Source organism: Diadema antillarum, unplaced genomic scaffold (genome assembly GCF_040938485.1).
Source record: "Diadema antillarum isolate AM-2024a unplaced genomic scaffold, OU_Dant_1.0 scf00000063, whole genome shotgun sequence".
Classification (NCBI taxonomy): Eukaryota; Metazoa; Echinodermata; class Echinoidea; order Diadematoida; family Diadematidae; genus Diadema; species Diadema antillarum.
In genome coordinates, this window is record NW_027270952.1 from 4,274,102 (window position 1) to 4,286,160 (window position 12,059).

Sequence of the window (12,059 nt, forward strand, 5' to 3'; positions counted from 1 at the left end):
TTTTTTTTTTTCAAAATCTAATAGTTACGGGGGAAAGGGGTTTTAAACTTGAACAAAACTCCTACACAAACTCACATGAGCTTCATATATTATTCCCAACATACTTAGAATAAATTCATATCAAATTTTCATGTAAATAACATGCATTCAGACATTCACTACCCCAAAATCACTGCAAGGACATGGATGGACAACTGTTCATTAAATCAGGGCACGGTACAGGAAATTTTGAGCATTGGACCTTGACCTTTTGACCTTTGACCTTGAGCATGTGCACCTAAAAGGTGATAGGCACAACTTCACCCACTCATACTATAATGATATACATGCCGAGTTTCATTAAGATACCTCAAACACTTTTTTAAGTTACGCTGTCCATAAAATTGATTACGGACGGAAGGACAGACGGACGGAAAGACGGATGGATGGAAGGACGGACGGACGAATGGACAGATGGACGGACAATCCGAAAACACAATGCCTCCGGCACCACTTTGTGGCGGAGGCATAAAAACCCTATAATGTTTTTCATTCGTCAGTTTCGATCTTCATTCGAACGCCACGCCAATATGCCCAGTGTTGCTACAGCGGTGTCTCGCACGCGATTGGCTAGCGTGTCGCACACATTTACATAATTCGGCTTTCGGAGACACGTCTCGCAGCGTTTCGGGAATGGTTTGTCCATGCGAGCATGCTCCATTGTTGTTGCTACAATAGATGCACTCACTCTGTAGTGTATGCTCTTCGTTTGGCTTTCTATCTGAGCTTTTTTACCGCTAGATGTTTGACAACGGAAATGAAACAAAAAGTGACAGCAGCACTAACTTCCAAAGTGAAAACAGATACATGGGAGACATGGTTTGAACGCATCAGAGTCGAAAATCGCCACACATATTGTGCAACATGCGATTGGAAACTCACCTGTCAATTGAAGCAAAATGACATAACCATGTCAAAAAGACAACTTACAGTGCACAATATTCTCGAAACTGTGTGCTCGTAGTAAATACACTTGACAGCAGGTTGACTCAAAGGGCAGCAGAGGAGAGGAAAGAAGCGGTCATAAAATACCAATATTCAAATACTAAACATCAAAAATGCACAAAGCTAAGTAGTTTTATTTGTTTTTTGTTTTGTTTTTCAAATATAAACACCATCGCAAAATGCAACACATGCATCCTATGGCTTGAAAAACTAGAAATATCGCTACGGCGACTGGTATGCCTCTGCCATAATGCATGTTTCTCCTAATAGATCTATAGTACAATGTCTTGACAATGTGTGATGACAGTTTCATATACTTGGCAAAATATTAAAATGACAGGTTTGTCACAAATGTGCTGAATGTTCACTTTGGTGTAGGTTTAATTGGATGAATGACTAAATTGTCAGAGTGCAGACTACTATTTGGGGCTTTGAGGATTTTTACTTGACTTCTGACCCTTTTATAAGTTTATGCACTGAGTAATATACAAGGTATGAGAAAGAGTGTAATTTCAGTATGGTAAAATGTTTGTAGTTAAACCTGGCCTTTGACCCTTGACCTTTGACCTTAACATTCCAAAGAGAATACTGTTAGGTAGAACATGCATAAATACATGGATACCATGTAATAAGTTTCATGTACATGATAATGAGTTATTTTTGAGATATGAAGGAAGAAGGGAACTTTAGCACTTTCACTTGACCTTTGACCTTTTGGCAAGAAACTTCCCACAGAATATTTATTGGGTAATACAGTACATGTATACACAAAGTTTCAAGAAAAAATCCTGCAGTCACTGCACAAATATGAAGGAAGTAGTGACATTTTGAGGAGTTGACCTTGAACTTTGACCCCCTGACCTTTGACCCATGACCCCCAATTCCCTAGATAATCACTGCCAGACAGTACAGGCACATATACTAAGTTTCACGAAGATACAAGTGTACATTGAACCAATTGCGAGATATGGAGAAAAGCGTAAAATTTCAACATTTTGACTTGACCTTTGACCGTTGACCTTTGACCTTATGACCCGAAACTCTCTCTGGCGAATCTTTGGTAGTACATATATACACTAAGTTTCAAGAAAAAAGCTTCAGGCATTGCATGGATATATTATGGGGAAAAATAGTGAAATTTTGAGCATTTGACCTTGACCTTTGACCTTGAGTATGTGCACCTACAAGTTGATAGGCACAACTTCGCCCACTCATACATACACATGTCAAGTTTCATTAGGATACCTCAAACGGTTTTTTAGTTTCGCTGTCCACAAAATTGATTACGGACAGAAGGATGGACGGACGGACGGACAACCCGAAAACATAATGCCTCCGGCACCACTTCTTGGCAGAGGCATAACAAAACAGAACAACAGGAAGCAAGACTTTGCCAGCTCTAGCATTTTTTCTGCCTTTCGAAAGGGACCCAATGATGAAAAAACAAAACAAAACAAAACAAATCAACCACAATGAAAACGCGATACAAATGCGCCACCCGCTCCTGTTACGTGTACACACGGGCATGGCGTGTGGATGCCATTTAATGCATGCACCACACACACGTAAACCAGCAGGCTTGCAATTACAGTATTTGCCATCTTGAAAGACGTACTGGCAAGCAAACCTGAGCGAAACGCATTGTGTATTTTAGCTCCATACGCTGAGTTCCGAGTAAGGTGCGCGGGAAATTTGACTCTCTCAGTGAGCCAATCAGAAGGCGCTGTGGGGCAATTCCGTAAAAAAGTAAACCTCAACATCAAAATTTCAAAATCGTCAAATCACTGCAAGTAACATACCATATCAATCGTCAAAGATTAGATTTTCATGGAATAGTGTTGATTTCAATTTGTTATGCGTATTTGAAAAATTATGGGTATTGAAGTCCGAGGCTAATTTTCCTCTCATTTTGAGCTAAAAGTTTGTCAAAATATACTTTTCATTTATCTCCTTAAGAATGCAAAACTACACAACTCTTATATCTTGCCAAGAAGGTTGACAGGTACACTTTTCAGTTATTAATCAAAGAAAACTCCAAGGCTTGTTATTTTTTAATGACAGTTTTCCCAGGTTCGACCACTTTGGTGATGTACGTCCAACACCGTAAACGTACATTTTTTAATATTCAAATTAATCTGAAGCGAGATAAAACATACCACTTAGGATGCAAAGTACATTTGTCATAGGCAATGTAATCATCATCAAAGGTCACTTGTATGGTTTGTAAAAACTGAGATATTACGGTGTCGGACGTACACTTTGAATGTACGTCCGACACAGTGTACGTCCGACACCATATTGTCTCTTCAGTAACTCCAACAATTTCAGTTAGTCAGACGTGGCACAGCTAAGTTTTAACTTTTCTTTATTATGGGGTATTCTACCAATAAATTAATTATGAAATCAAATCATATGATCACACTTTTTAAATTTTATATTGAATTTTAGAAAAATCAAAGTGGAAATCAGATCTGGATCATGTAGTTCTACTCAGTTACCGCATACCTGGCAAAAAGGGTCTGTGCTGCTAAAAATAGATCTAGCTGAACTAGGTCACTTCGATTTTTTAAAGTGTAGTACCCTAATTAAGGGTACCAGTATTCAACAGGAAGCAGAATACAGCACCTTATTTGCAGAGAAGCTTGAATTGCTGAAGAAAATTATTTCTTGGATAACGATACACAAATATTGTTACTACCAGCTGGCCCCTTAAATCCAGCTTAATATTTCTTCTAAGTTTGATGAAGATTTGAAAATTATTGATTGCAGTGTTCTGTTCCTTGGAGGACAAGTTCACCTTCATTTACATGTAGATTGAGTGAAAGCAGCAATATTAGTTGAACACATCAGTAAAACTTGGAGAGAAATCAGGCAATCCATTCAAAAGTTATGAATTCTTTATGAAATTAGGAAGTTTCTACACAGTCACAGCTGGATGAGAAGACTACTTCAGGTTATGATGTCACATGCTTCGAACAAGGAAAATATCAAAAAAATGTCACAAAATCTCTCTTTTTTTCCCTTTTTTTTTGTAAATACAGTGTAGTACACATTCCCATGACTTATCACTGATCACATGTTAAAGGGATGATACTTTTGGTTGAGATAGTGGAGTCAGATTTTACCTTTTTTGAGAGATGGGTGATTAAAAACCACTTATGAAGTATTAAAGAGCATAAAAATCTGAGAAAAATGTAAAGTTTATTTGATAAAAATTATTTTTTAAATGGCTGAGATTTTATATAGAAAATGAAATGAAACAAAGTGGTCCTATAAAATTTTGAAACCAATTTTCATCAAATTTAAACTTGCCCTCTTTGACTTGTATGCTCTTTATTCAAGAGATTTCTCTTTATCTCACACAGACACACACACACACAAATTGGAAACCTGAAACTCCATCTCAACTAAAACTATACCATCCCCTTAAGGGTAATATTAATCCCCCTGACTTTTGAAAAAGACAAGTCTAATGCTCTTTTTCATTATGCTAGAAAAGTGAAAATAGATTAAATTCCTTTATATTTTCACTTTTTAATAACTTCTCATCCAATGATGGCGGTACTGGCACTTCAAACCTTCATAACTTTTGATTGGATTTTCTGTTTTTCATCAAACTTTCACTGATACAATGTATGTATTGCATCAATATTGCCGCATTCTCTCAATTCACATTGTATATGAAGGTAAACTGGTCCTTTGATATTGTTCAATACTGGTGCCCTTGAAACACAGATTGACATGTAGATTAACACTTAAGTTGTATTTTGTAACTATCGGCTATTTTTAAACTATCCGCAATGGAAATTTAGCATTTTGATTATAAATTGATATACATTATGCATGAATGTTATTGGTCAGGAAAGAAAAGGACATGGCACACTAATTTATTATCATATCAATATCTTCTTCTTCATAGTGTAAATGAAAAGCATGTGTGCAATGTTACAAAAAAATGTGTCAGATATATATTTTTAGTACGGTTGAATACTCAGCCTTGTTCATATAATTCTTCATAATGGTTTGTTTAGGCCACATGTAACCTTTCAAGTAGGTATAATGTAATAATTGCATATCGGGAAATTCTTTCACCTTTACTAACTTACAGTATCTTAACTTTGAATAAATATTGAGGTGTAATTCATTATAAAATGTAACAATTGAAATCTCACGTGTACATGGTGATGTGTGTACAATATATCTGTGTACACACTTCAGTGATCTGGTTGCAAATTCAAATACTGCTCTAAACGGAGTTTTATGGTTCATTGGATTATTGAGGAAATGTTTGTTAATCTCTCCTATAGTTAGGCTAAACAGCTATTTCTAGAAAATGCCAACATCACATTGATCATGCAGTATCTCTTAAATACATTGAATACAATGTAGTACACAATGTACTTACATTATGTTTTCCATTAACTTCTTGGAATTTTCTTTTTTTTAAGAGTTCAGAATAAATTGAAAACATTTTCTGAGGCCTGGATCTAGGAATTTGTCTGTACATGGAGCTCAACTTAGGAGGTCTTTGCATGTTCTGTAAAGTACAGTGTACAATGTATGTATAGTAGACAATGTACATTGTGTGATGTACATTCAGCGACATTGATCCCAAATAACTTTAGTGCTATTGTTGTATTTGGGCATTTTAAACACAAAAGGTCAGAAGCTTTATTTTGAGTGCTGAGCTCTGATTTTTTTTTTTTAGATGCATGATTTTCAAGTTAGTTTGATATCAAATTAGACTATTCTCCTTTTCCATGATATTTTGATCATAGTTACTGGTTAATAATGTTCGTAAAATTTTGAAATTGTGGATTTTTAAAAGTTTTTTTTGGGGTATTTACATCAATGTGCATTTGGAAAAAGAAGTAAGAATTAACAAATAGAAGAGTTAATCATTGCTTTTGAATGTATTCAACTGGTTATGTGTTCAAATGCTTCGGATAAAAGGAAAATTTGATCAATTTTTCCACAAAATAAAAAATTACATTTTGGTGTTGGACGTACACTTCTGATTTTCTCAGTTTTGTGCACTGGTTGAAATTGAGAAAGTAAATTCCTGTGAATGTTAAACATATAAGTCTGCATAGAATATTATCTCATGTGTCTGAAATATGAATCATTACTTAGATATTCTTTGTACTCTAGAAAAAACAGAGTGCCAGATCGGTGTCGGACGTACCGTCTGAAAATTTCACACGGGTACGTCCGACACCTTAAAATGTACGTCCGACACCGACAAACTTGGATGATTTACACAACTTTCAGAACAGATTTACACATAATGCTGGTATGTGTTATAAAGCTCAATCCTTCATACAACCAAAACTGGTATCAGTTTTACTATAAGTCCTCACACATCACAGAGTTTTGAACATGAATCTTCAAGGTTGAAAAAGTCATTTCGTGCGCGTACGTCCAACACCATGGTATTTTTAACACATTACTCCATAATGAAACGAGGTGGCACTATAATAATAAGTGGGTTTATAGTACTAGCACCTTTACACATCTTGCATACTTGAAAGCTCAGATGCCCCCATTGACAACAAAAATCCAGGCCTTCAAAGTGTCCGAAATGTACGTCCGACTTTACGGAACTGCCCTGTGGTTACTAGAGGCGGAGCATAATCTTGATTGACACCATCGCACGGATGGGTGATTCTCACCTCGCATCGCCACTTGGACATTGTCTTTGAGCAAGAGGTAAAACTTCAAAGCCCGTTTTCTCACAATTTTGTTGGGCTAACAAATTAAAAGGTGCATTATATTTCACTTTGTATGCCCACTTACGGTGCCGGAAAAAACAAGTGTTTGATATCAATGCAAAGCTTAGGAAATGGGTACACAATGTAATGAGATTCAATGAAAAAGTGAATTTTCAAAATTCCTGACTTTTGCCTGAAACCGTTGTCGTCGGTCAGACATGATAGAGCCAACCCTTGTGCACAATCTTTGAAGGCAAAAGTGGCCAATCAATACACCTCAGGAATCTAAAGATTTCTCATACCATTAATCCATACAAGTGAAAACTGTTACTGTTTTGGACGGAAGTAAAAGGCACATAATCTCTTTCTCTGAGTTCTTCATGAAGTAAAAAACAGAGTTGTGAAAAAAAAAATCTGAAACTTGATCATTTGAAAAAGCATTCAATCTGAAGATGACTTTTGCAAAACTTTTTTTTTTCCCCAAAGGAGAAGACGATAAAAGGACTTATTAACACATGTTCATTTCTAGGTCAACTACAATGACAGCAAACGAGAGTCACCTGCTCTTCAGCAATGCTTTTCTGTAAAATTCTGTCTTTGTTTTCAGATTGCACTGCTAAGCTTCATGTCTGGCATGTGCAGGCCTACACCAACTAGAACTATAATGTATCACTCATTGTGATTAATACCCCCACCTACAACTGAGGGAATTAGCTCAACCAGGATTTATTTTGTTACTTTTTAATGGAAAAAAAAGATGTTACCATGGCAATGCACTGTTCAACAGTGAATAGGCACTTTTCGATTTGCACGCTGAGCCTGGCGTCACCGTGCTATGACATGTTTTTACGTACTGTGCATGTGTGAGTGTCAACCCCTCGCTCATCACCCAATTTTCGAACGCATTCACCCCAGTTATCACTGTCGCACCCACGCCATCTTGTCTAAGACGTCACACTCCTCTCGTGATAGACGAAATCACACAAAAGATCACAGTGACTCTCAGCAAATCAGAGCTCAGTTCACCTGTTTTCCTATTTCTTTTGAGAGAATATTAAATTACATGAAAGTTTATGATCTTGATACGTCACAACAGCAGCGCTGACATAAAAATTATAGCCTCTAGTACCTAGTTTATTATCCTGCATTCACTGCCCTGCAATTTGCACTGCATTCAGTAGTCCCACACATGCATGTACACGTAATGTTGTACGCAATCACGTCTCGGTGCTTGGTCTGGTGCAGTGCATTGCACTTCGCAGCCTTACCATGCATGTTTAAAATCCACACAATTCACCCCAGGATACTTATTCGGCATCTAGTCAAAGACAAAGTCAATATTAGAAGTAAAAAAAAATAAGAAAAGTCGCTATGGCGACTGATGCCTCCGCCATAATGCATGATTCTCCCAATAGTTGTATAGTACAAAATGTACAATGTCTTCACAATACAATACAATACAATATTAGTATTTCTATAGCGCTCTTACAAATAGTACAAATGTATCACAGCGCTTCACAAATCCATCTTTCACTCGGGAGGTAGGAGAAAAGAAAGATAGGAAAAAAAAAAAAAAAAAAAATGTGTGATGACAGTTTCACATAACTGGCAAAATACTGAAATGACAGGTTTGTCAGAAATGTCTTGAATGTTCACTTTCCTCAAACTGGGTTTGCTATAATTGTCTAAGAGTGCAGGTACACATATTTGGGGAATTGAGGATTTTACTTGACTTCTGACCGACCCTGTTATAAGTTTATGCATTCAGTAATTTTCAAGGTATGATGAAAGAGTGTAATTACAATTTACAAAATAGATTTTTTTTAAATATTTAAACCTGACCTTTGACCCTTAACCTTTGACCTTTGACCTTCTGGCTGGAAATTCCCAGAGAATCTCCATTAGGTAATACATGTATATTAAGTTTTAAAACTAATAATGCAAGCATTACATATACTAGTATATGAGGGAAACAGTAAAATTTTGAGGAGTTGACCTTGACCTTTGACCCCTGACTATTGACCCATGACCCCTAAATTCCCTAGATAATCCCTGCCAGTCAGTACATGCATATGTACCAAGTTCCATGAAGATACATTGAACCATTTGCGAGAAGAGTGAAATTGCAACATTTTCACCAAACCTTTGACATTTTGACCTTTGACCTTATGACTTGAAACTCTCTCAGGAGAATCTTTACGCAGTAGTACATGTCTACACTAAGTTTCAATAAAATACCTTCGGGCATTGCATAGATATGGGGGAAATAGCAACATTTTTAGCATTTGACCTTTGACCTCTTGCAAATGTCACTAAAATCTCCTCAAGTAATTGCCCCATCATACATCATCCTTGGACCAAGTTTGGTGAAAGCTGCTTCATCCAGTTTTGAGTTATCAAGTACTGTGTAAACAGATAAATTTTAGGATTTGACCTTGATCTCTGACCTTTGACCTCTGTCCGATTTCACTAAAAAACTAATCATGTCATTGTCCCATCATACATCATCCTCGGACAAAGTTTGGTGAAATTTGCTCAATCCAGTCTTGAGTTATCGCGTAAACGGATACAATTTCATGATTTGACCTTGACCTTTACCCTTTGGCCGATTTCACCCAAAATCTAATCAAGTAATTGCCCCATTATACTTTATACTTGGACCAAGTTTGGTAAAATTCCAGTCAATATTTCTCAAGTTATCGCGTAAACGAATGCGGACGGACGTACGGACGGACGGACAACCCGAAAACATAATGCCTCCGGCACCACTTCGTGGCGGAGGCATAAACAACTGGAAATGTCGCTATGGCGACTGATGCCTCCGCCATAATGCATGATTCTCCCAATAGGCGTATAGTACAATGTCTTCACAATGTATGATCCATGACAGTTTCACATAACTGGCAAAATATTGAAATGACAGGTTTGTCAGAAATGTCTTGAACTGGGTTTGCTTTAATTTTCTAAGAGTGCAGGTACACATATTTGGGGAATTGAGAATTTTTACTTGAATTCTGACAGACCTTTTTATAAGTTTATGCATTGAGTAATTTCCAAGGTATGAAGAAAGAGTGTAATGACGGTACAAAATGGATTTTTTTTTTTTTTGAGGGGGGCCATTGAAACCTGGCCTTTGATCCTTAACCATTGACCTTTGACCTTCTGGCTGGAAATTTCCCAGAGAATCTCCATTAGGTAATGCGTGTATTAAGTTTTGAAACTAATAATGCAAGCATTGCATATACTAGTATATGAGGGAAATAGTAAAATTTTGAGGAGATGACCTTGACCTTTGACCCCTAACTATTGACCCATGACCCCTAAATTCCCTAGATAATCCCTGCCAGTCAGTACATGCGTATGTACCAAGTTCCATGAAGATACATTGAACCATTTGCGAGAAAAGTGATATTGCGACATTTTCACCTAACTTTGACCTTTTGACCTTTGACCTTATGACATGAAACTCTCTGGAGAATCTTTACGCAGTAGTACATGTCCACACCAAGTTTCAAGAAGATACCTTTGGGTATTGCATAGATATGGGGGAAATTGCAGCATTTGTAGCATTTGACCTTGACTTTTTGACCTTTTGCAAATGTCACTAAAATCTACTCAACTAATTGTCCCATCATACATCATCCTTGGATTAAGTTTGGTGAAAGATACTTCATCCAGTTTTGAGTTATCACGTAAACAGATAAATATTAGGATTTGACCTTGATCTTTGACCTTTGACCTCTGTCCGATTTCACTGAAAAACTAATCAAGTAATTGTCCCATCATACATCATCCTCCAACAAAGTTTGGTGAAATTTGCTCTATCCAGACTTGAGTTATTGCGTAAACGGATACAATTTCATGATTTGACCTTGACCTTTGACCTTTGACCTTTAACCGATTTCACCCAAAATCTAATCAAATAATTGCCCTATCATACTTCATACTTGGACCAAGTTTGGTAAAATTCCAGTAAATATTACTCAAGTTATCGCGTAAACGAAAGCGGACGGACGTACGGACGGACGGACAACCCGAAAACATAATGCCTCTGGCACCACTTCATGGCGGAGGCATAAAAAGTCACAAATTCCTGTAGGCCCCATTAAAGGCACAGGTAGCTTACTGCACACGCCACGAGACATGACGCCACGAGGCGTGACGCCCGAAATCGAAATGTCTTTCAGCAGCGGGTTGACGTGGGGAGGTGACGCCTCAACATACACCTGCGTTCGGCGTCACATCGTTCTCATTTGAAACCCAATCGAAAAGTCCCTAATAAAGGTATTCTGCTCACTGTTAGTCACATGTGCCACATCTCAAGTCAAGCATTCAAAAACTGAGTGAGCAAGATAAATAATCTGACACGTTACTTTCATTAAAATGGTATTACCATAGCAACACAATCTTGGACATTAAGAAAAAAATGAAGTTTCCACAACTCTATATCATAGCCATCACATGTGCCAAATTTCAAGCCAAATGCTCAAAGGCTGAGGGACTTAGTTGAATTCACAATATTATTATATCATTTTCATTCAAAATATACTGTTACTATGGCAACACATTTCTCACCAATGACAAAAGATAAATTTTGCACATCTATGTAATGTAGTGGTAACATGTGCCAAATTTGAAGCCAAATGCTCTAAAACTGAGTTAGCTGAATCTATATTTTCGTATGATTTTCATTCAAAATATACTGTTACCATGGCAACACATTGTTCAACAATGATGAAATATGAAGTCTGCGCATCTCTGTACTATAGTGGTCACATGTGCCAAATTTCAAGCCAAATACTCAAAGACTGAGGGAGTTAACTGAATCCACAGTACAATGTAGTGTAAATGATTATATAAAATATAAAAAATGAAAAATTAAATTTTTTATTTTGTAATTTGGTAGATTACGTGACAGGTAATGTATAGTGCCAATTTTTCAAAATATACTGTTACCATGGCAACACATTTCTCACCAATGACAAAAGATAAATTTTGCACATCTATGTAATGTAGTGGTAACATGTGCCAAATTTGAAGCCAAATGCTCTAAAACTGAGTTAGCTGAATCTATATTTTCGTATGATTTTCATTCAAAATATACTGTTACCATGGCAACACATTGTTCAACAATGATGAAATATGAAGTCTGCGCATCTCTGTACTATAGTGGTCACATGTGCCAAATTTCAAGCCAAATACTCAAAGACTGAGGGAGTTAACTGAATCCACAGTACAATGTAGTGTAAATGAATATAAAATATAAAAAATGAAAAATTAAATTTTTTATTTTGTAATTTGGTAGATTACGTGACAGGTAATGTATAGTGCCAATTTTTCAAAATATACTGTTACCATGGCAAC

General features: G+C 36.7%; 1 protein-coding gene across 1 annotated transcript in view; it reads right to left on the reverse strand.

The window, feature by feature from the left end:
- The window catches only part of LOC139716226 (kinesin-II 85 kDa subunit-like), a 62,078-nt gene that overhangs the window by 39,018 nt on the left and 11,001 nt on the right, over positions 1-12,059 (reverse strand). The window lies entirely within an intron of this gene.